Genomic DNA, 23,182 nt, shown 5'->3' with positions numbered 1-23,182 from the left:
AAAAGCACTGGAGTGTGTTTGAATAGAAGACTTGTGACCTCCAGCTGGAACTCTGATCTTCAGCATCTGCTTTCGTGTGTCCTCGGGGTCTCATTATAATTCCCTGCTTCTTGGCAGACCATCTGTCTAATCTTAGAATGTTGGGGCATAACTGCGTTGTGGTGATAAAAGACATTTGAGATGTCAAAATACAAATTTTTTTTAAAGGAGTGGTGGGAGAAATCATCAAAGAAGTAATTCTAGCACTCTGGGAGGCTGAGCCTGGAGGATCCCTGGAGCTCAGAAGTTCGAGACCAGCCTGAGCAAAAGCAAGACCCCATCTCTACTAAAAATAGAAAAATTAGCCAGTGATACAGGGTAAATGCCTGTAGTCCCAGCTACTCAGGAGGCTGAGGCATGAAGATCATTTGGACCCAGGAGTTAGTGGTTGTTGTGAACTAGGCTGACACCAGGGCACTCTAGCCTGGACAACAGGCATCCAGATGTGCTCCTGGGTAGGGTATTGAGGAATAGTAGAGAAGACGGGACATTGTAGAACATTTATGGTTCCATTTTTGTTCATCCATAGTAGGTGTGGGGGACGGGGTGGGCAGCAGCGTGCATCCATGCATAGAACATGTACCTCTACGGCATATGATCTGCATTCCTGAGTCCCTCACCTGGCTGAAGTGAGTGACCTATTCACATTTTTCCAAAACTACACAAATGTTGTCCATTCTTCTCTGTATAGTTTTTTCTGGTGAAATCTGTCACAATTTTGATTCAGCCTCTGAAGGAGCCAACACAAATTTATCAAGTCTGCATTCATCACCTAGCAGTGCCTCATATGTCTAAGAGACTTCGTGAACTCCAGTTCAAAAATCATAGCTCGTGATGGTCATGTTTCAAACCCCTATAATGTTTCACAACAAAACACAAAATATAGGTTCGGCGCCTGTGGCTCAAGCAGCTAAGGCATCAGCCACATACACCTGAGCTGGCAGGTTCAAATCCAGCCCGGGCCCACCAAACAATGGTAGCTGCAACCAAAAAATAGCCGGGCATTGTGGCGGGCGCCTGTCATCTCAGCTACTTGGGAGGCAGAGGCAGGAGAATCACTTGAGCCCAGGAGTTGGAGGTTGCTATGAATTGTGACACCATGGCACTCTACCCAGGGTGACAGCTTGAGGCTCTGTCTCAAAAAAACAAACAAACAAAAAACCCCACAAATATAGTCTAGTACAGGGGTAGAGAGAGGTAGGATGGGGAAGGACAATTGGCAGAAGGGAAGGCAGGGGGTGGGATCCCACCTGATGTGCACATTGTGAGGGTGTATAACACGCCCCCTGGGGGAGGGACTCTTTTATAAATGCAACTTTACCCTGGAAGTGAGAACAGTGTAACCTAAAAATGTGTACCCTCATATTAATTTGAAATAAAAAAATTTAAAAACTAAAATAACAATATAAAAAAATAAACGTTTTAAAATGTGGCAAAATGTAGGCCGGGCCTTTCATGTAGAAAGAATGCCCGAATATCTTTGCAAATAGGTTTTTGGTGATAGCTCAGTCACTTCTTACCTCGTTAGTTGTCATTGGTATATAGGACATTGGTCACCAGCTATGTGAACTATAGAGCTTGTTCCAATATACATTATTTCTTCTTTCCAGAATTAGTAACCACAGTAGATGTGAAGACAACAGCGTGGAATGTTGCTAAAGGGGGCTCCTAGAGAGACCGTGGTGAGTCACACTGTGAGGGACACTTGGTGAGTAAACTCAGGGATGAAATTGTCATCTACATCATCCTCATCAGGAGCTCTTTTCTGGGTTCTCCATTTCCCCATCCAGAGATACCAAATCATAAATGCCCTTTTTTTGAGACAGAGTCTCACTCTGTGGCTCTGGGCAGTGTGCTCCCAGCGACCTCAAACTCTTGGGTTCAAGTGATCCTCTTGCTTCAGCTTCCCAAGTAGCTGGGACTACAAGCACCCATCACAATGCTCAGCTATTTTTTAGAGACAGGGTCTTGCTCTGGCTCAGGCTGGTCTTGAACCTGTGAGTTTAGGCAATCCACCTGCCTCAGCCTCCCAAGTGCTGGAATTACAGGCTTGAGCCATTGCACCTGGCCCTGGTTTTTCTATTTTTGGTAGAGACGAGGTCTTGCCCTTGCTTAGGCTAGTATAGAACTCTCGAATTCAAGGGCTCCTCCAGCCTCAGCCTCCTAAGACGCTAGGATTACAGGTGTGGGCCACTGTGCCCTTTTGATTTTTTTCTTAAAACAAGCAATATGTATGTATATGTATAGAACTGCATAAATAGACTTTGGTCAACCCAAGGCAACTTCACGAGTTTATGTAAGCCCAGTCAAAAGCAAGGGAATGTAGTATGGCATTTCCTTTTGTGGGTAAATATGATCTCACTTTCCCCTTACCTGAGTATGTCTTTATATTCCTAAAAAGGGAAGGGCCCTGGGCTGCGAACACCTGAAGTTATCTGTCGTAAATGGTACAGATCTCCTTTATCCTATCCCTCTGACGTGCCTGGTTAGTTTCTGGTTGGTCATGAAAGATCACCACCTCACCCCCCACCTAAAAAAAAATTATACATTCACATTTTGCTGGCAAGGGGAACCCCAAGTTAAAATCTAAATGCAGAAAATAGCCCAGAAAATGGGTCGCCAAGCCACTGGCACTGCAGCCCTCTGAGTTCCCAGCTGGGGATTGGGTCATTAAGGCCACATGAAGATGAGCAACTGTAAAGTGCCTGCCTTTTCCAACTTTGGCTTATCAAAGAACATAAATCCACTGACAGCTTCCTATAAACACTTGTACTTAACTTTAAATAAAATTTTACAATATTAAATCTGATTTGCTTTCTTAAAATTCTTGATGTGGTGGTAGAGCAAGAGTGGGGTGCAGATTCAAAAGCGAGGAAGACAGCTAATGTGGGTGAAGGACATGAGTTTTTCCAAGTACGGCATGTTTGACTCTGAACCCGGGCTTCACCAAATGTCTGGCTACGTGACCTTGGGAAAGTTACTTTTAAGACTTGATTCTCTTATCTGGGAGTGGGAATAAGATTACCCTGCAACCTTGCTGGGAACGTTAATGACTGTGAAAAGCACAGCTCAGCACAGTGCAGGCACCACCAGCCTGAGTCCAGGGGAGCTTGCTCACCTCCTCTCCCATCTCGGGTCACATTACTTAGGAGCCTTCCCTTTCCCTAGTTAAAGGCAGCCCTGGGCAGCGCCTGTGGATCAAAGGAGTAGGGCGCTGGCCCCATGTACCGGAGGTGGTGGGTTCAAACCCAGCCTGGCCCAAAACTGCAAAAAGAAAAGAAAAGGCAGCCCGGAATGCAGTAGATGCCCTGAGGAAGTGACAGTCCATGGAGGGATGGGTAGAAGGTGGGCGATCGTGTCTTATCCATAGAAGCAACTCCCCCAGACCACTTCAGACCCCAGACATCCGAGGAATGTGGGAAGAGGTACCGGGTAGGAGCTGGCGCCCAGTCCCCAGGCTTTACACACCCAGCTACTCTACCTTCTGGGGGAGGGGCAGTCATCCCTGAGAGGGAACAGGAATCAGTTCCTTCCTTGATTAGCTGAAGGACAAGGTGATAGCAGATTAAGGGCTTTGTCCATCCACCCGCCCCTGGCTGGTGCCTTCCTCTCCCTGAAGTTTCTCTCCGAGCTGAAGCTTCCGTTCTGGCAAACAGGAGCCCATGGCCTCGGGTCCTGGGGCGGAGCAACTGCCCCCACAGTCAGGGTCCCATCCCTGTCCCCTTTCTCTTTCCCAGCTTTCTTGCCTGCCTCCCTGGAGAGAGAGACGGCTCAGCACCCTGTTCACAGCCACTGTGGTCCCTGCTCTGGTCAGGACTAGAGCTTCCAAAATGGAACAACTTGGGTTGCTTGTTAAAAGGACAGGCTCTCAGGCCTGCTTCAAGATCTTCTTGGCCAAGGAGTCTGCGTGGCTGCAGGATGCAAGGGAAAAGAGCATCAGCAGGATGTGTTGAAGCCACTGAGGCTGGGAACCAGTGGCCCATGGCAACTGAGATTCAGGCTGCTTGTGATCAGAGACAGGGAGGCAAAAGGGTACTAGGTGCTTCCAAGTCATTAGAACAATTATGGAAAACAGCAAGAGAAAAACGTTTAGTCCCTCCCACAGGAAGGCATTGTGATATATAGGGATCAGAGAGACCAGGCCCTTTTCTGGCTGTCTGTCTTAGGAAAGTTACTAAATGGTGAACGGCAGAGGTAAGACCCATGATACTATCTTGCTGGTCTAACGATGTGCCAAGCACTGTCAGGTTCTCTACTGATATTATCTCCCCTCGGTCTCGGGAGGTGGGTGCTGCGTGTATGATGATCGCTTATTAGGTGAAGAATCTGAGACTCAGAATCTGTTAAATGGTGTGCCCACAAGTAGAGCCACGGTCACTATTCTCTCTACCTAACTTATCTCAGCCTTCATGTCTCATCTGCAAAATGGGGGTTAAAAAAAAAGGCAACCCACCTGCCTTGGCCTCTCAAGTGCTGGGATTACAGGCGTTGGAAAAACAATGAGTAATTCACAAGTCCATGATATAAAATTGGTGTTCGGCAAATGTAAATTTTCTTCTTCTCAAATGAAAATGGGTCCTAATGAAATAAAGCAAAAAGCCACCTTAGTGTCCAGGGATATGACACCATACACGTTGTCTCTCTGGAGAACCCTGACTAATGCAGTGTCCAAGAATAGGAAAAAGTTTAGCAGCCTGTGACAGAATATTATACAGCCACTAAAATATTTATGAAAATAATACAAAGTGGAAAACGTTTAAAATACTAGGTTAATAAAGCAAAATGCAAAATAGCATATGCACACTGATTACAATTGTATGTAAATTCAAGTGTAGACGAGAGTTTGGAAGCAAAATATAAAAATTAAATGATGTGAGCTGTGGGTCATTTCATGTATATTGCCTTCCAATTTAAAAAAATAGAAAAGCTCAAAAAAACCAAAACAAATACAACTGCTGTCCTCAAGGTGAGGGGATAGGTAACCTTAGCACGTGTTAAATGTGAAAAGAAAGTTCTTTCAACCAGGCCAGCATCTGCAGAGAATAGGCCCCATCAGTGACATCATTTTGTTGTTGTGACACTTGAAGTGGTAACACACGTTTTGGAAAGATCCTGAAAGAAAAAATATTTGGGTTCAATAGATACACCACACTGAGGATTAACCTGTTTTTACTCTGTAACTCCAGTAAGGTTTCGTGGTCCAGTGATTCGAAGTTGACTGCACTAGTAAGGTGGGAAAGCTTCATTCAGAGGCCTTCTTGCTTGCTCAGCTGGGGTTGAGCAACATGCAGGGTTTCTCTGACTAGAAAAGAGCAGTGCTGTCGCACTTAACCTCCAAGAAGATTATTTCATAAAATATTAATTTTTTTTTGCACGAAAAGGAGAGTTCATGAATAGAAAATGCAGGCATAAGCACAAATTTATGAATTCTCTCAGTTCATAAACACAAAAAGTAATGAATCCAGCTTACAAACCAAGGCCTTACACCTACTCTACCTACTGGGAGACAGTAGAAAATTCTTCTTCCGTGTTATAATTCTAACAACCACTGGGCCCAAAGGAGGCCAACCTGGGTTGTGCAGCTTTCTCCTGTAGCCTGGGAAGGCAAAGCTATAGTCATTGCTGCAAGTTAGCTATCATGGGGCTTTTCCCCACAATCAGACCCATCTTACTGACCTGTTGCAGGCAGTATGGCTTCCCTAGGTATTGCTGTCTTGTGATAGAGAGTAGCAATGTCACCTCATCTAATGTGGTGCTGCAGTACCGTGTCCTGACAACATTTCTGTGCCCACCCTCCCCCCAGCTTACCTCTATTCCATCATTGCTCTTACTCTGTCACAGGTAGGTAGCTCTCCTAGGGTTGAAAGAGCCTGATGTATAGCTCGGCACCTGTAGCTCAGCGGCTAGGGCACCAGTCACATACACCAGAGCTGGCAGGTTCAAATCCAGCCCAGGCTTGCCAAACAACAATGACAGCTACGACCAAAAAAATAGCCAGGCACTGTGGCGGGCTCCTGTAGTCCCAGCTGTTTGGGAGGCTGAGGCAAGAGAATAGCTTAAGCCCAAGAGTTGGAGCTTGCTGTGAGCTGTGATGCCACGGAACTCTACCCAGGGCATCAGCTTGGGACTGTCTCCAAAAAAAAAAAAAAGAGAGAGAGGGAAAGAAAGAGCCTGATGTGGAGAAAGAGCAAGGTCCCAGAATCTAGAAGCGTGATTATGTTCTAGTTCTCATTCTGTCACCAAGTAAGCTATCCTGAGTCGGTGAACTAGACTTAATGTTTGCTTGCTTTTCTTTTTTTTAAGACAGAGTCTCACTCTGTCACCCTAGGTAGAGTGCTGTGATGTCATAGCTCACAGCAACCTCAAACTCTTAGGCTCAAATGATTTTTTTGCCTCAATCTCCCAAGTAGCTGGAAGGATAGGTGCCTACCACAACACCCAGATATTTTTAGAGACAGGATCTCAAGCTGGTCTTGAACTCCTGAGCTCAGGCAATCCACTTGCCTCAGCCTCCCAGAGTGCTAATATTATAGGCATGGGCCACCAAACCCAGCCAATGTTTATTTCCTCCATTGTGGGTAAAGAACATTGAAAGATGTAAAGACCAAATGGGAAAATGTAGGTGAAAGTTCACACCCCCTAGGATGGCTCTGATCAAAAAGACAGATAATAATAAGATGCAATAGGTACAACCTGAGACTCTGTCTCGAATATATATATTGGAACCCTCATATAATGCTTTTAAGATTGTAAATGATGTGAGCTGCTTTGGGACACAGTGGGGAGTTCCACTAATGGTTAAATATAGAGTTACTATGATCCAATGATCCTATGATACAGTGGTTCTACTTCCAGGTACATACCCCAGACAAATGAAACCATGTGTCTTCACAAAACCTGTACATGGGCTCAGCGCCCATTGCACAGTGGTTACAGCGCCGGCCACATACACCAAGGCTGGCAGGTTAGAACCCGGCCCAGACCTGCTGAACGACAATGACAACTGCAACAGAAAATAGCCAGGCACTGTGATGGGCGCCTTTAATCCCAGCTACTTGGGAGACCGAGGCAAGATAATCTTAAGCCCAGGAGTTTGAGGTTGCTGTGAGCTGTGATGCCATGGCACTCTACCCAACGTGACATAGTTAGACTCTGTCTCAAAACAAAAAAAAAAAACTTGTACGTGAATGCTTTCAGCAGCATCATTATAACAATCAAAAAGTGGAAACAACCCAGTGTCCATCAACTGATGGGTGAATAAATAAAATGCGGCATATCCATGCAATTGAATATTAATCAACAATAAAAGAGCATGAAGTACTCATTAGATAGGCCACAAAATGGATGCACCTTTAAAACATGCTAATGGAAGGAAGCCAATTACAAAGGGTTACATATTGGCCAGGCACAGTGGCTCATGCCTATAATCCTGGCACTCTGGGAGGCTGAGGATTATAGGTGGATTGCTTGAGCTCACGAGTTTGAGACCAGCCTGAGCAAAAGTGAGACCTCATCTCTACCAGAAGTAGAAAAACTGAAGCAAGAGAATTTCTTGAGCCCAGAGTTGGAGGTTGCTATGATCTGTGACACCATGGCATTCTATCCAGGGTCACAGCTTGAGACTCGTCTTGAAAAAAAAAGCCACAGCGGCTCAGTGCGTAGGGCGCTGGTCACATACACTGGGGCTGGCAGGTTGGAATCTGGCCCGGGTCTGCCAAACAACAATGGCAACTACAACAAAAAAAATCTGAGCATTGTGGCAGACGCCGGTATTCCCAGCTACTTGGGAGGCTGAGGCAAGAGAATTGGTTAAGCCCAAGAGTTTGAGGTTGCTGTGAGCTGTGACGCCACTGCACTCTACCCAGGGCGACAGCTCGAGACTCTGCCCCCCCTCAAAAAAAAGCCACATATTTTGATTCCATTTATATAAAATATACAGAATATGCAAACCCATATTGGAAAAAAGTAGATTAATGGTTGCCAGAGACCAGGAGTTGGGGAAGGAATGGGTACTAACTGCTAGTGGGTCCACCGTTTCTTTTTGGTGTGAGCTACTCTGTGAACAGACTAAAACCCACTGAGTGCACTTTAAATGGGTAGATTGTGTGGTATGTGAATTTTACATCAATAAAACCATTATGGAGGGAAAAAAGTGCAATGCAAAGGCCATTAATAATATTCCCGTGTTAGAAGTGACATTTTATTAAGGTAATGCTGAACGGTGACAGCAACAATGACAGCTACAATAAAGGCTGTACTCTTTCGTCCAGTTAAAAAAAAATAATAATAATAATAAAAAATAATATTCCAGTGTTTTCTGCAGATGATCAAATGGAACTAAACTCCAGAAAGGATCAATTCAGGACATGGTTGGCTTCTTACTAACGTCTTCAAAATTCAGGATGCATCTTATAATCAAAGATGTCTCTTTATCTATTGGTTAGGCCACACTTGTTATTGCCGACATGTTCATGAACACCAAAAGCATCCGTATCCAAACTTGGAATATGGGTGTCAGTTGTCTGGAATAAAATCCGAGAAAGAAGAGTGAATCACTCTCTTAATCCAGGGCAGAAGAATGTAAAATTATCACATGCTTGGCATTAATCTTGAAACGGGAATCAAAAATAGGCAAACAAAGAGCTCAGCCCTAAGAGCCTTTAGTACTGGTGGATTCTCTTAAGAAATGCTGCGTCACCAATGCCCTTGGTGGCAAAGGGTGGCAGTGAGTGAATCAAACAAGTGATTCCAAAGGCTGGGATTCTGAATGTAAAGACAACATAAGAATATTTCAAATCAGCTCGGCGCCTGTGGCTCAAGCGGCTAAGGCGCCAGCCACATACACCTGAGCTGGCAGGTTCGAATCCAGCCTGGGCCCACCAAACAACAATGAGGACTGCAACCAAAAAAATAGCCGGGCGTTGTGGCAGGCGCCTGTAGGCCCAGCTACTTGGGAGGCTGAGGCAGGAGAATCGCTTGAGCCCAGGAGTTGGAGGTTGTTGTGAGCGGTGATGTCACGGCACTCTACCAAAGGCGACAGCTTGAGGCTCTGTCTCAAAAAAAAGAATATTTGAAATCAATTTATTTTGCCTAGAGTTTCCTTTTCATGTATGCTAAAAGAGGGTCAAATGTTTCAAAAATCTAAATCTAAAAGAGCAGTTTCAAAAAGTGTAAGATAAAAATTATAAGCGATAAGGAAACATAGTTTAATTGGCGGTGTTTCTTCCTTTCTTAATGCTGCATAATATATAGCTGCTTCATCAGTGGTCTCATGTCTCGTAAGATTTGTTACCTATTAAAGATAGCTCTTGAGGGTGGCAGGACCTGTTTTCTAAGTTGAATTCTCTAGCTGCTTTATTGAAAATTATGATAGCATAATTCTCACTACCCAGGCATTGAAATTAGTTAACAGGGCTTTCATAGAATTTTCATGTCAGTAATAAGAGCCATTTATTGACCCCTCACTATGTGCCAGGCACTGTGCTAAGTGCTTTTCTTTTTCTTTCTTTGTTTTTGCTTTTTTGTTGTTTTTGTTTGTTTGTTTGTTTGTGTTTGTTTTTGGTTTTTGGCCGGGGCTAGGTTTGAACCCGCCACCTCTGGCATATGGGACCAGCGCCCTATCCTTGAGCCACAGGCGCCACCAACTTTTTTGTTGTTTTTGAGACCAAGTCTCCCTATGCCGCCCTGGGTAGAATGCTGTGGTGTTATCATAGCTCACAGCAACCTGAAACTCCCGGGTTCAAACCATCCTCTTGCTTCAGCCTCCAGAGTAGCTGGGACTACAGGCACCCACCACAATGCCTGGCTAGTTTTTCTAATTTTAGTAGAAACAGATCTCACTCTTGCTCAGGCTGATCTCGAACTCCTGAGTTCAAGGGATTCACTCGCTTTGGCTTACAGACATGAGCCACCTTGCCCAGCCTTCTAAGTGCTTTTCATACATTTTCTTGTGGGCAGCAAACAACAATATGTAGAAGGTCCTATTTCCTATTACAGAGAAGGGGAAACTGAAGGTAAGGAATATATATATATATATATTTTTTTTTTTTTTAGACAGAGTCTAATTTTTGTCGCCCTTGGTAGAGTGCCAGAGAGTCATACCTCACAACAACCTCAAATTCTTGGGCTCAAGCGATTCTCCTGCCTCCCTGCCTCTGCCTCCCAAGTAGCTGGGACTACAGGCGCCCACCACAACATCCTGCTATTTTTTGGTTGCAGTCCTCATTGTTTGGTGGGCCTAGGCTGGATTCGAACCCGCCAGCTCAGGTGTATGGGGCTGGCACCTTAGCTGCTTGAGCCACAGGCACCGAGCACCTGGCAGTTTTTTTACAGGCAGCTCTTGGTCAGGCTGGTCTCGAACCTGTCAGCTCAGGCAATCCACCAGCCTTGCAAGTGTGAGCCACTGGCCCGGCCTTGGAGGTAATGAATATTAAATAACCGTCCGAGGCTTGGCGCCTGTAGCTCAAGTGGCTAAGGTGCCAGCCACATACACCTGAGCTGGCGGGTTTGAATCCAGCCCAGGCCCACCAAACAACAATGATGGCTGCAACCAAAAAATAGCCGGGTGTTGGGGGGGGCGCCTGTGGTCCCAGCTACTTGGAGGTGGAGGCAGGAGACTGGGTTGGGCCCAGGAGTTGGAGGTTGCTGTGAGCTGTAATGGCACGGCACTCTACCTAGGGCGACAGCTTGAGGCTTTGTCTCCAAATAAGTAAATAAATAACTGTCCCATAGTTCTTCAGCAACTACGGGACAGAGCTAGGACTTCAATCCATCTGATTCCAGCAGTTCATGCCCTTGACTGCTCTGCCCGAACACCTTTACGTCAGATCTAAATTGAGTCCTAAAATCACAGACAATTAAATAAATATGAAGAGAAATTGGAAAAGGAAGAAGGGTGTAAAAAATTATATGGGGGGAGGGGTGCAGCACCTGTGGCTCAAAGGAGTAGGGCACCGGCTCCATATACCGGAGGTGGTGGGTTCAAACCCAGCCCCGGCCAAAAACTGCAAAAACTGCAAAAAAAAAAAAAAAAAAATTATATGAGAGTTGCAGACTTCTGTGCTTTCTCTAATTACACTAACAGTCAATTTGGCCAACTCTGGATTTTCCATGTTACTGGACAGAAGTCAGAGCAAACATGAGTGAGAATCTATAGTTACAGGCTCCACTGTTCTGTAAATTCTGCTGATGAACTGTAAAACTAAGCTTCTGTCATATACTTTTATTCTCCCAGCATTCTGGTTTTCTGTTGTGTACCGAAATACCTGTGGAGAAAAGTACAAAGGATTTAAGATGCAGAACCAGAACAGAGATAACCGTAACAAAGTCCCCCATTATAGAACATTAGTGCTAAAAGGCTTTCAGAGGTCGGTGGGTACTGAAACCAACCGGGAAGTTTTGCCCAGACCCTTTGAGTGAGAATCTCAAAGGGATTGGTCCAAGGAGGATTGCTTGAGCCCAGGAGTTTGAGGTTGCTGTGAGCTATGATGATGCCACTGCACTCTAGCCAGGGTGACAGAGGGAAATTCTGTCTCCAAAAAACAAACAAACAAAAAAATCCTAGCCTAAAATTCTGGTCTTACTCTCCTAGTCTCCTCCTTAATATTGACTAAAAAAATATTTTCTTAAAAAGTGTGTCAGGGGCAGTGCCTGTGGCTCAGTGAGTAGGGCGCCGGCCCCATATGCTGAGGGTGGTGGGTTCAAACCCAGCCCCAGCCAAACTGCAACCAAAAAATAGCTGGGCATTATGGTGGGCGCCTGTAGTCCCAGCTGCTCGGGAGGCTGAGGCAAGAGAATCGCGTAAGCCCAAGTTAGAGGTTGCTGTGAGCTGTGTGACGTCATGGCACTCTACCTGAGGGCGGTACAGTGAGACTCTGTCTCTATAAAAAAAGAGTGTGCTAGCCTTCTGCATTAAATTGTAAAGTATTAAATGAAAAAACAACTTTCTATTCTTGAAAACTATCCACATCAGTAATGCACAGATATGTGGTATGGCTGAAACCGCTATAAAAACTTCCTTGGGCCAGGCATTATGGCTCACCCCTGTAAATCCCAGCACCCTGAGAGGCCAAGGTGGGTGGATTGCTTGAGCTCACAAGTTGGAGACCATCTCTGAGCAAGAATGAGACCCCCATCTCTAAAAATAGCCAAGCATTGTAGCAGGCGCCTGTATTCCCAGCTACCGGGAAGGCTGAGGCAAGAGGATCACGTGAGCCCAAGAGTTTGAGGTTGCTGTGAGCTAGGATACTATGGCATTCTACCCAGGGTGACAAAGTGAGAGACTCTGTCTCGAACAAATGTCCTTGGGTTGGGCGCGTTTGCTCACGCCTGTAATCCCAGCACTGTGGGAGGCTGAGGCGGGAGGATTGCTTGAGCTCTGAGCCAGAGTGAGATTCCGACTCATGAAAAAAATGGAAAAACCCAGGTGGGCACCGAGACGAGTGCCTGTAATCCCAGCGGCTTTGAGGGCTGAGGCAGCAGGATGCCGACAGCCAGAGTCTGAGGTTGCAGTGAGCTACGACGCCACTGCACTCTGTTCAGGGCATAGGGTAGAACTCTGTCTCAACAAAAAAAAAGAAAAGAAAAAAATATTCTTGGGACATTCATTTGCAAAATAGATATTTTGTTAAAATTAATATCATTGTTTAAAAAATCACTTTCCCAGTACACAATAAAGTGATTCAAGTATAAAAAAAAAAAATCACTTTCCCAATGTATTGACTCTAGTAAAAAAAAATTTTAGTGAAAAGTTGCTATAGCCAATAAGAAAAGAGGGAAAGCACTTTCCCAGCTCTTAAATACATTTAATCAGTTCAATTTCTGAAATATTTCTTTCCCTACTAATATGTATGTTTTTTGTGTTTTTGGTTTTTTTCTTTTGCAGCTTTTTGGCCAGGGCTGGGTTTGAACCCGCCACCTCCAATGTATGGGGCTGGCGCCCTACTCCTTGAGCCATGGGCTCCACCCCCTACTAATATATTTTTTTGAGATAGAGTCTCACTTTGTCACCCTTGGTACAGTGCCATGGTGTCATAGCTCACAGCAACCTCAAACTCTTGGGCTCAAGTGATCTTCTTGGCCCAGCCTCCCGGGTAGCTGGGACTGGCCTGAGTTCTAGCACAGGCTCTTGCCACAACACCCTGCTCATCTTTAGAGATGGGAGTCTCTCTCTGACTCAGGCTGGTCTGGAACTTGTAAACTCAACCAATCTACCCACCTTGGCCTCCCAGAGTGCAGGATTACAGACGTGAACCACTGCTCTTGGCGTCCCTACTAATATTTAGATTTGATAGTTGGTCTGAGGAGGAAACAAATTTGTTTAGGCTGGCATTTCCCAAATGATGCTCCTGTAAGATGTCAAAAGTTGTTTGTCAAAAGGAATACATTTGGGAAATGCTGGGTTAAGAAGAATTAAATAGGCAGATTCACTTCATGACTTTGCAGAGTTTTTAATATGGTAATATATACTGTGAATCTCCATCGGGAGGGGGTGTTGAACACAGCATTTGCCACTTTTTTTTGTTTTGGTTTGTTTTTTACAGACAGTGCCTCATTCTGTCACTCAGCCTGGTGAGTGGTGTGATCATAGCTCATTGTAACCTCAAACTCCTGGGCTCAGGCAATCCTCCTCCCTCAGCCTCCTGAGTAGCTGGGACTATAGGTTCATGCCACCATTCCCAGAGAATTGTTTAATTTTTTTTTTTTTTTGCACTGCCCAGAATTGTTTTACTTTTTATAGAGACATGGTCTCATTATGTTGCCTAAGCTGGTCTTAAACTCCTGGCCCTCAAACAGTCCTCTCACGTCAGCCTCTCAAAGTACTGAGATTAGGGCAGTACCTGTAGCTCAAGGAGTAGGGCGCCAGTCCCATATGCCAGAGGTGGCGGGTTCAAACCCAGCCCCAGCCAAAAACCACAAAAAATAAAAAAATAAAGTACTGAGATTAGAGGTGTGAGACACTCTGCCAGACTACAAGACTTTTTAAAATAAAAATTTTAGAGACAAAATAAAGAAAGGAAAAAAATTGTTTTAGAAACAAACCAACAGGGCACTGACCACATACACTGAGGCTAGTTGGTTAGAACCCAGCCTGGGCCAGTAAAATGACAACAATGACAACTGCAATAACAACGAAAAAATAGCCGGGTGTTGTGGTGGGTGCCTGTAGTCCCAGCTGCTTGGGAGGCTGAGTCAAGAGAATTGCTTAAGCTCAAGACTTTAAGGTGGTGTGAGCTGTGACGCCATAACACTCTAGCCAGGGTAACACAGTGAGACTCTGTCTTGAAAAACAAAAATAAGGGCGGCGCCTGTGGCTCAAGGAGTAGGGCGCCGGTCCCATATGCTGGAGGTGGCGAGTTCAAACCTATCCCCGGCCAAAAACCACAAAAAAAAAAAAAAAAGAAAAAGAAAAACAAAAATAAAACAGACCAACAAAGCATCATTTATATGGATGCTCTGCATTGACATGGAAATACATTTGTTATATAGAATCTTTCTTTGTAATGGTAATTTATGCAAAGAGATTTTACTTCCAAATTCTTTTGATAATTGCCTTAGTTTATAAAATATTCTACTAACTGGTTTTGCGTGTCCTGAAACTAAAATTTAGCCTCTGGGAATATGGTATGAAACATGTTTCCAGGACCTAGGTGAATCTCTGCTTTAAATAACTCCTTTCATGTTTTATGAAAACATCCCTACTAGAATAATGTGTTTTTAGCAATTTAATAAATATAAAATAAGCATGACAGATACTGTTCAAATTAAAATTCTTGTTAAAACAATTTTTTAATGTTGATAATAGGCAGAGAAGGCCAGTTGGCATTCACGACTTTACTAGTGGTAAGATAAAGCTATATTAATTACTAATGTTTCCTCAGTGAACATGAATCAAATGCAATGTTAAATTATGTTTTGCTCAATTATGAAGGCACTGAGAAGGACATGTCAGTTTTCTGTTGCTGCGTGATGAAAATGATCACAAACAGAGGCTCGGAACAACACCCATGTACTAGCACACAGTTCTGCAAGTCAGGAGTTGAGCTAGAAGTTTGAGCAGTGTGGTGAGACCTGATCTTTATAAAAAATACTAGAAAAAGAAATTAGCCAGGCATGGTGGCTCATGCCTGTAGTCCCAGCTTCTCAGGAGGCTAAGGCAGGAGGATCACTTGAGCCTAGGATTTGATACTGAAGAGACCTATGAGTCCTGCCACTGCACTGTGGCACAGGGGACAGAGTGAGACCCTACCCTGTTCCCCTCCACCCAACAAAAAGAGAGTTTCAGCTTAGCACAACCAGGCTCTCCTGAAGGGATCATAAAGCTAAAATCAAGATGTCTCCACACTGAGCTCAGATCCAAGTCCAAGGTCACTCAGGTTATACTGTCAGAACCCACTTCCTTCAGGCTGTATAACTGAGGTCTCACTTTCTTGCTGATTGTCAGTAGGGCATTGCGTTCTGCTCCTAAAAGCTGCTTTCCAGTCTTTCCCTGAACACCCCTCTACCTTCCAGTCAGCAAGGGCAAGTCCTTCTGCTTTGAATCTCTGATTCCTGTTACATCTCCAGCTACAGAAAACTCTCTGCTTTTAATGATTTAATGTAATGATTAGATCAGGTCTACCTGGGTGATTTCCGGTAGTCAATGTTCAGCTATGCCATCTCATAAACTAATCACAAGGGTCAAATCTCTGCATATTCACTGATTCCACCTAAGTTCAAAGGACAGGGGATTCTGTAAGGGCAGGGGTGGAGGGTGTTACTGAGGGTCATCTTAGAATTCTGCGGACTACAAATCACAAAAGACACATCTCAGTTTCCCAAGTTTGTTTGTTTATTTATTGCAGTTTTGTCTGGAGCTGGGCTTGAACCCACCACCTCCATTATAGGGGGCCGGCACACTACTCCTTGAGCCACAGGTGCCATCCAGTTTCCCAGGTTTAAAAATTAGGAGGTAGACAGCCAGATGTGGTGGCACATGCCTATAGGCCTAGGGAGTCCAAAGCAGAAGAACTCCTTCAGCCCAGGAGTTCAAAGCTGTGGTGAGCTATGATTGCGCCCCTGTACTCCAACCTGGGCAATGGAGCAACTCTCTCTCTAAAAAAAACAAATAGGCCAGGCACAATGGCTACGCCTATAATCATAGCCTAGCATTCTGGGAAGCCAAGGCAGGAGGATTACTTGAGACCAGGAGTTCCAGACCAGCTTGAGCAAGAGCAAAACCAAGGTCTCTACTAAAAATAGAAAAATCAGCCGGGTGTCATGGCGGAGGTCACTCTCAATCAGATCAGGCTGGTCTCCAACTCCAGAGCTCAAGTGATCCTCCTGCCTCAGCCTCCCTCCCTCCTCAGCCAGGATTACAGGTGTGAGCCATTGAGCCCAGGTTTTGATTGGAATTTCAGGCTATCCCCTGCTCTTCAACCACATATTTACAGAGCAGGCATACTCTTAATTTAAATCTGCTCATTACATCATTGTGTGTGGATGTGAAATCCACACAAATCCTTGTTACCTAAGATTTAACCAAGTAAACCCTAGGTAACAAGTTTAGCTCTTAAATGACAGCTTACAGTCACCTGTGGAAAGAAGTGTCAGAGAAGTTAGATGGGGAAGGTAGTCTTAGTTTGAAAATTCCTTGAAAACTTGTCTTCAGGCTTGGCGCCTGTGGCTCAAGGGGCTAAGGCACCAGCCACATACACCTGAGCTGGTGGGTTCAAATCCAGCCCGGCCCACCAAACAACAATGACAAATACAACCAAAAATAGCCAGCTGTTGTGGCAGGCGCCTGTAGTCCCAGCTACTTGGGAGGCGGAGGCAGGAGAATCGCTTGAGCCCAGGAGTTGGAAGTTGCTATGAGCTGTGATGCCACAGCACTCTACCCAGGGTAACAGCTTGAGGCTCTGTCTCAAAAAAAAAAAAGAAAAAAGAACAGAAAAAGAAAACTTGTCTTCTAAATAGTAGGATACTAGGGAACCCCTGGAGGTTTGGGGCAATGGGAAAGCCTGATAAAATCAGTGTTTGGGGCAAGTAATCTGGGGCTGTGAGTAAACTGCATTAGTGTAAGGAGAGAACAAAGACCAAAAGTTCAGGTAAGAAGTCAAGGCACCTGTGGGCAGCACCTGTGGCTCAGTGGGTAGGGCACTGGCCCCATATACCGAGGGTGGCGGGTTCAAACCCAGCCCTGGCCAAACTGCAACAAAAAAAAACAGCCAGGCGTTTGGCAGGCACCTGTAGTTCCAGCTACTCAAGAGGCTGAGGCAAGAGAATCACCTAAGCCCAAGAGCTGGAGGTTGCTGTGAGCTGTGACTCCACAGCACTCTATCAAGGGTGACAAAGTGAGACTCTGTCTCATAAAAAAAAAAAAAGAAGAAGTCAAGGCAGGCGGTGCCCGTAGCTCAGGGATTATGGTGCCAGCCACGTACACCCAGGCTGGCAGGTTCAAATCCAGCCTGCAATTAGCAATTAAAAAAAAAAAAAAGAGCCGGGCGCTGTGGCCAGTGTCTATAGTTCCTGCTACTTGGGAAGCTGAGGCAAGAGAATCTCTAAAACCCAAGATTTTGAGGTTGCTGTGAGCTGTGACGCCATAGCACTCTACTGAGGGCAACAAAGAAAAAAAAATTAAAAGTTAAGGCAATGGAGATGGAAGGGACACTTGAGGCTGGCTCTGCGATGGTGATGCGGTCCCCAAAGGAAGTGCCACATTTCACAGAGAGAAGCAACAAGACTTGGTGTCTGATATGATGTAATGGGTAACAGAGGAAAATATCCATGCCCTATTTTTCTTTTCTTATTTTTTTTTTTGTAGAGACAGAGTCTCACTTTACCGCCCTTGGTAGAGTGCCGTGGCGTCACAGGACTCACAGCAACCTCCAGCTCCTGGGCTTCCATGATTCTCCTGCCTCAGCCTCCCAAGCAGCTGGGACTACAGGTGCCCGCCACAACGCCCGACTATTTTTTGGTTGCAGTTCGGCTGAGGCTGCTTTGAACCCACCACCCTCGGTATATGGGGCCGGCGCCCCACTCACTGAGCCACAGGCGCCACCCTATGACCTATTTTTCTTCAGTTCTTATTGCTAGTGGCAGTGTACCACATATTTTAATTACCATTATACCTGGTTTTAGATGTACATTTATAAGCACTGTATATGTAAAACTATTACTTCAGTGTGATACATAATCTATCAGGGTTTGGCTCTTCCACCCTTGTTCACTCAGTACATTATTTTTTCTTTTTGAGGCAGAGTCTCACTTTGTTGCCTCGGTAGAGTGCTGTGGTGTCACAGCTCACAGCAACCTCTAACTCTTGGGCTTAAGCAATTCTCTTGCCTCAGCCTCCCAAGTACCAGGGACTACAGACACCCGCCACAACGTCCGGCTATTTTTTGGTTGTAGTTGTCATTGTTGTTTGGCAGGCCTGGGCTGGGTTCAACCCCACCAGTCCCCTATGTATGTGGCTGGTGCCTTAAGCACTGAGCCCACTTAGTACATTTTGAAGAATGATGGCCGGGCTCTATGGCTCACACCTGTAACGCTGGCACTTTGGAAAGCCAAAGTGAGAGAATCACTTGAAGTCAGGAGTTGGAGACCAGCCTGAACAAGAGCAACACCTGTCTCTACAAAAAATCCCCCTCCAAAAAAATTTAACCAGTTGTGGTGGCACATACCAGTAGTCCCAGCTACTCAAGAAGCTGACGCAGGAGGATCAGGTAGACCCAGGAATTTGAGTGGAGTTTAAGCTATGATGGCACAACTGTACTCCAGCTGGGCAACAGAGCAAGACCCTGATTACCAGGGAATCCCTGGAGGAATATGTTTGGGGGCTGTGGGACACTTTGATGAAATCAGTGTTTGGGGCAAGTAATCTGGGGCTGATGCATAGAAACTTTTTAAAAGTTTCTATATGTTGGGGCAGTGCCTGTGGCTCAGTCGGTAAGGCACCGGCCCCATATACCGAGGGTGGCGGGTTCAAACCCGGCCGCAGCCAAACTGCAACCAAAAAAAAAAAAATAGCCGGGCGTTGTGGCGGGCGCCTGTAGTCCCAGCTACTCGGGAGGCTGAGGCAAGAGAATCACTTAAGCCCAGGAGTTGGAGGTTGCTGTGAGCTGTGTGATGCCACAGCACTCTACCGAGGGCCATAAAGTGAGACTCTGTCTCTACAAAAAAAAAAAAAAATAAAAGTTTCTATATGTCAGCTAATCTACATTTGTTTTCTCAAATGTCTTAGGAAGAAATGTTCCTGATATAAACAATGCATTTTGAAGAATAAGAAATGGAATCCTGAAAGTCAGGATAGCAAGGAGGGAGAGGCGTGGTTAAGGCGGGATGGAGGAGACTTGATCTCTCAATCAATAAGCATTTGTTAAGCACTTACTATATGCCTAAGGTTGCGTGAGGTGCTGTGGAAGCTACAAAAACCTTGTAATAACTCCTTTTCCTGGGGAGCTTCAAAGCCTTCTCGAGAGGAGCTAGATCTTACTCTGAGAAATAACCAGCAGCAAGCAACATAAAAGGAAATATAACTGAGCTGCTAAGCCAGTGCATACGTAGCAACAAGCGGTATTTTCACACAAGCTGAGTGATGAGCCTCTAGAAGCCATGGCAGAGAAAACAACAAGGTCAGGAGGACCAAAAAAAAAAAAAAAATTCATAGCTTAAAAGGAATCGGCAGACCAGTACTGGTAAGTTTAGTAACAGATTCCCGAGGGATTTAGCCTTTCTTTTTTTCTCAGAGGTTTATTTGTGAAACACTTTTATATATATTAATCTCATTTTAGCCTTGACACAATCCAGCAAGGGAGGCGTGGTGGGGATTTAAAAGGGGGAAAGGATTTGAGAGAGATTTATGATGTCGAAAACAGCAGGATTTTATGATCAATTAATCTTCTGGTTAAGGGTGAGGGGAGAGTCCAGGATGACCACCCCCACTCACTCGTTGGCTCATTAAATTGCTCACACGACAAATACTTGTTGGGCATTTATCATGTGCCTGTTTGTGCACTGACTCTAGGCTTCCAGATTCCTGCCTGGCACCATGAGGTGGACGCCGATGCCGTCACAGGAGGCAGGATATGGGGGAAGAAGAGTGAGCCTGGTGGTGGTTCAGGCTTCAGGGAAGTCGGGCGTGGGGCTGGGGAGGGCTGTGAGCCAGCCGGGAGACACTGACAAGCTGGCAATTTTACAGAAAAGTTTGGCTTTCTCCGGACCAAGGTCTGGGACAAGAAATAGACTATTATTAGGCAATAGGTGAGAGTTGAAACTGAGAATGGATTAGATAACCTCCACAGATCTCCGTTAAGATATTTAACAATACAGGGCTTCAGTTTCCTACTGTGGGAAATGAAGATGATAGTGCCACATCTCCGGATTATCTTAGCTCCAGTGACTGTGAGTGGGTCCTGAGTACAGCAGTGTCTTACATGTGTTGAATATAGATTGCTGATATTTCATCACTAAAGTGCATCTTTCTTTTCTTTTCTTTCTTTTTTTTTTTTTTGAGACAGAGCCTCAAGCTGTCGCCCTGGGTAGAGTGCTGTGACATCACAGCTCACAGCAGCCTCCAACTCCTGGGCTTTAGCGATTCTCTTGCCTTAGCCTCCCAAGTATCTGAGACCCAGGCACCTGCCACAACGCCCAGCTACTTTTTGGTTGTAGTTGTCATTGTTGTTTGGCGGGCCCAGGCTGGATTCGAACCCGCCAGCTCTGATGTATGTGTCTGGCACCTTAGCAGCTTGAGCTACAGGCGCCAAGCCAGTGTTTGCATCTTTTAGCCCCATCAGTTCAGCAAATTTCTCAATGACCAAAATTCTGCACTCCTGTGTTTCCATGATCACATTATCATCATGCGCACGCGTGCGTGCACACACCCCCGCAAAGATCAAGAGTTAAACATGAATAGGTCTTAATATTTGGGCTTTGGAGTTGAATTTAATAGTATTGGATTAATTCATAAATATATATATGTATATACACACATATGTATTTTTTAGAGATGGAGTCTCTGGGCGGCGCCTATGGCTCAGTGAGTAGGGCGCCAGCCCCATATACCAAGGGTGGTGGGTTTGAACCTGGCCCCGGCCAAACTGCAACAAAAAAATAGCCAGATGTTGTGATGGGTGCCTGTAGTCCCATCTACTCGGGAGGCTGAGGCAAGAGAATCACCTAAGCCCAAGAGATAGAGGTTGCTGTGAGCTGTGATGCCACCGCACTCTACCGAGGGTGACAAAGTAAGACTGTCTCTAAGAAAAAAAAAGAGACAGGGTCTCACTCTTACTCAGGCTGGTCTCAAACTCCTGAGCTCAACGGATCCACCTGCCTCAGCTTCAACAGATCTCACCTGCCTCCTATAATATAGAATGCTATATTACAGGCATGAGCCACCTGGCCAGGCCCATGAACATATTTTATTTTTGTCCTCAGAGTCTCACATAAATATATTTTAGATATGAAAGATGTATCTGGGATTGGTGCCTATAGCTCAGCGGCTAGAGCGCCAGTCACATACACCAGAGCCGTCGGGTTCGAATCCAGCCTGGGTCTGCCAAACAACAATGACAACTACAACAAAACAATAGCCAGGCGTTGTGTCGGGCGCCTGTAGTTGCAGCTACTTGGGAGGCAGAGGTAAGAGAATCACTTAAGCCCAAGAGTTTGAGGTTGCTGTGAGCTGTGACACTACGGCACTCTACCCAGGGTGGCTCATGCCCATTGTCCTTGTACTTCAAAAGCCTGAGTTGGGAGGATCAGTTGAAGCAGGAGTTGGAGGCTGCAGTGAGCAATGATTATGTCACCGCACAGGTATCACTGCACTTCAGCCTAGGAGACAGAGCAAGAGTCCATCTCTTAAAAAGAAAAAAACCGGACGGTGCCTGTGGCTCAGTGGGTAGGGCACTGGCCCCATATACTGAGGGTGCCGGGTTCAAACCCGGCCCCAGCCAAACTGCAGCAACAACAACAACAACAACAACAAAAAATAGCCAGGTATTGTGGCGGCCGCCTATATTCCCAGCTACTCGGGAGGCTGAGGCAAGAGAATCGCCTAAGCCCAAGAGCTGGAGGTTGCTGTGAGCTGTGATGTTACAGCACTCTACTGAGGGTAATAAAGTGAGACTCTGTCTCTTAGAATTTAAAAAAAAAAACAAAAAAAACCGGTGCCCCTGATCAGGAAGTGGTGCAGGCAGATAATTATGAAGGCAGAATAGTGGTGCTATTATTGAGCTTCATTTCCAAAAGCACAACTAGTGAATGTGAAATAATATTTGTAAGTATTCTGACTACTGAAAAGTGAAGGGGAGAGGAATACCTTTGGGAAAATATTCGAAACAAATTGGAGGGGACTAACTTTAGGAGCGATTTTAACTGAGCACAAGGATGAAGCAGGTGACAAAAGAGTGTCATTAGAATCTACTGTTTTGGGCGGCGCCTGTGGCTCAGTGAGCAGGGCGCCAGCCCCATGTACCGAGGGTGGCCGGTTCAGGCCCAGCCCCGGCCAAACTGCAACAAAAAAATAGCCGGGTGTTGTGGCGGGCGCCTGTAGTCCCAGCTACTCGGGAGGCTGAGGCAGGAGAATCGCCTAAGCCCAGGAGTTGGAGGTTGCTGTGAGCTGTGTGACGCCACGGCACTCTATCAAGGGCAATAAAGTGAAACTCTGTCTCTACAATAAAAAAAAAAAAAAAAGAATCTACTGTTTTGTCCTTCTAGGGTCAGTAAGGCTGTGTTGTAAAAACAACTTTCTTAGATTAACTTTATTTGGAGGGTCTTGTTATTCTAATTCCATGAATTAGAACCTGACGGGGAATAATAAGGAACACTTTTACACTCTACAGTAGGATATGGGAGCAGTTGCTGTCCGGGCTATAGCCAGTCACACCCTTGAATTTTCTGGTCTTGTTAATTGATGACTGGGTGCAAAGGCATGTCTTGTGTGCAGGTAGCCACTCTCTCAGAGGTTAAACCAGAGGAAGAAGGGCCTCCTGGCAATCTGCTTACTCTACCACCAGCAAAATAATGTTGGTCTCTTGACATTTTGATTCCGCAGCGCCAGTCTTGTCTTCCTCAGGCCACAAAATGAGTGTGAAGACTCAGTGTGTGTTTCTGCAGTGACAGAAACTGAAGGAACCAGAGACTTTATTTCCTCATTCAGTCATTCATC

At 45.4% G+C, this 23,182-nt stretch overlaps 1 long non-coding RNA gene across 2 annotated transcripts in view; it reads left to right on the top strand.

Moving 5' to 3' along the window:
• The window catches only part of LOC128566874 (uncharacterized), a 118,691-nt gene extending 95,509 nt beyond the window's left edge, over nt 1-23,182 (top strand). Inside the window, exons 4-6 of one of the 2 annotated variants that reach the window (XR_008374658.1) lie at nt 1,650-1,747; nt 19,259-19,712; nt 23,069-23,182. This is a non-coding gene — a long non-coding RNA (uncharacterized LOC128566874). Of the gene's footprint in view, nt 1-1,649; nt 1,748-19,258; nt 20,474-23,068 lie in introns of those variants that run through there. The other variant, XR_008374657.1, reaches the window with a different exon arrangement.

The sequence above is a fragment of the Nycticebus coucang genome, chromosome 15 (genome assembly GCF_027406575.1).
Source record: "Nycticebus coucang isolate mNycCou1 chromosome 15, mNycCou1.pri, whole genome shotgun sequence".
NCBI lineage: Eukaryota > Metazoa > Chordata > Mammalia > Primates > Lorisidae > Nycticebus > Nycticebus coucang.
This window is presented reverse-complemented; position numbering and strand designations above follow the sequence as displayed.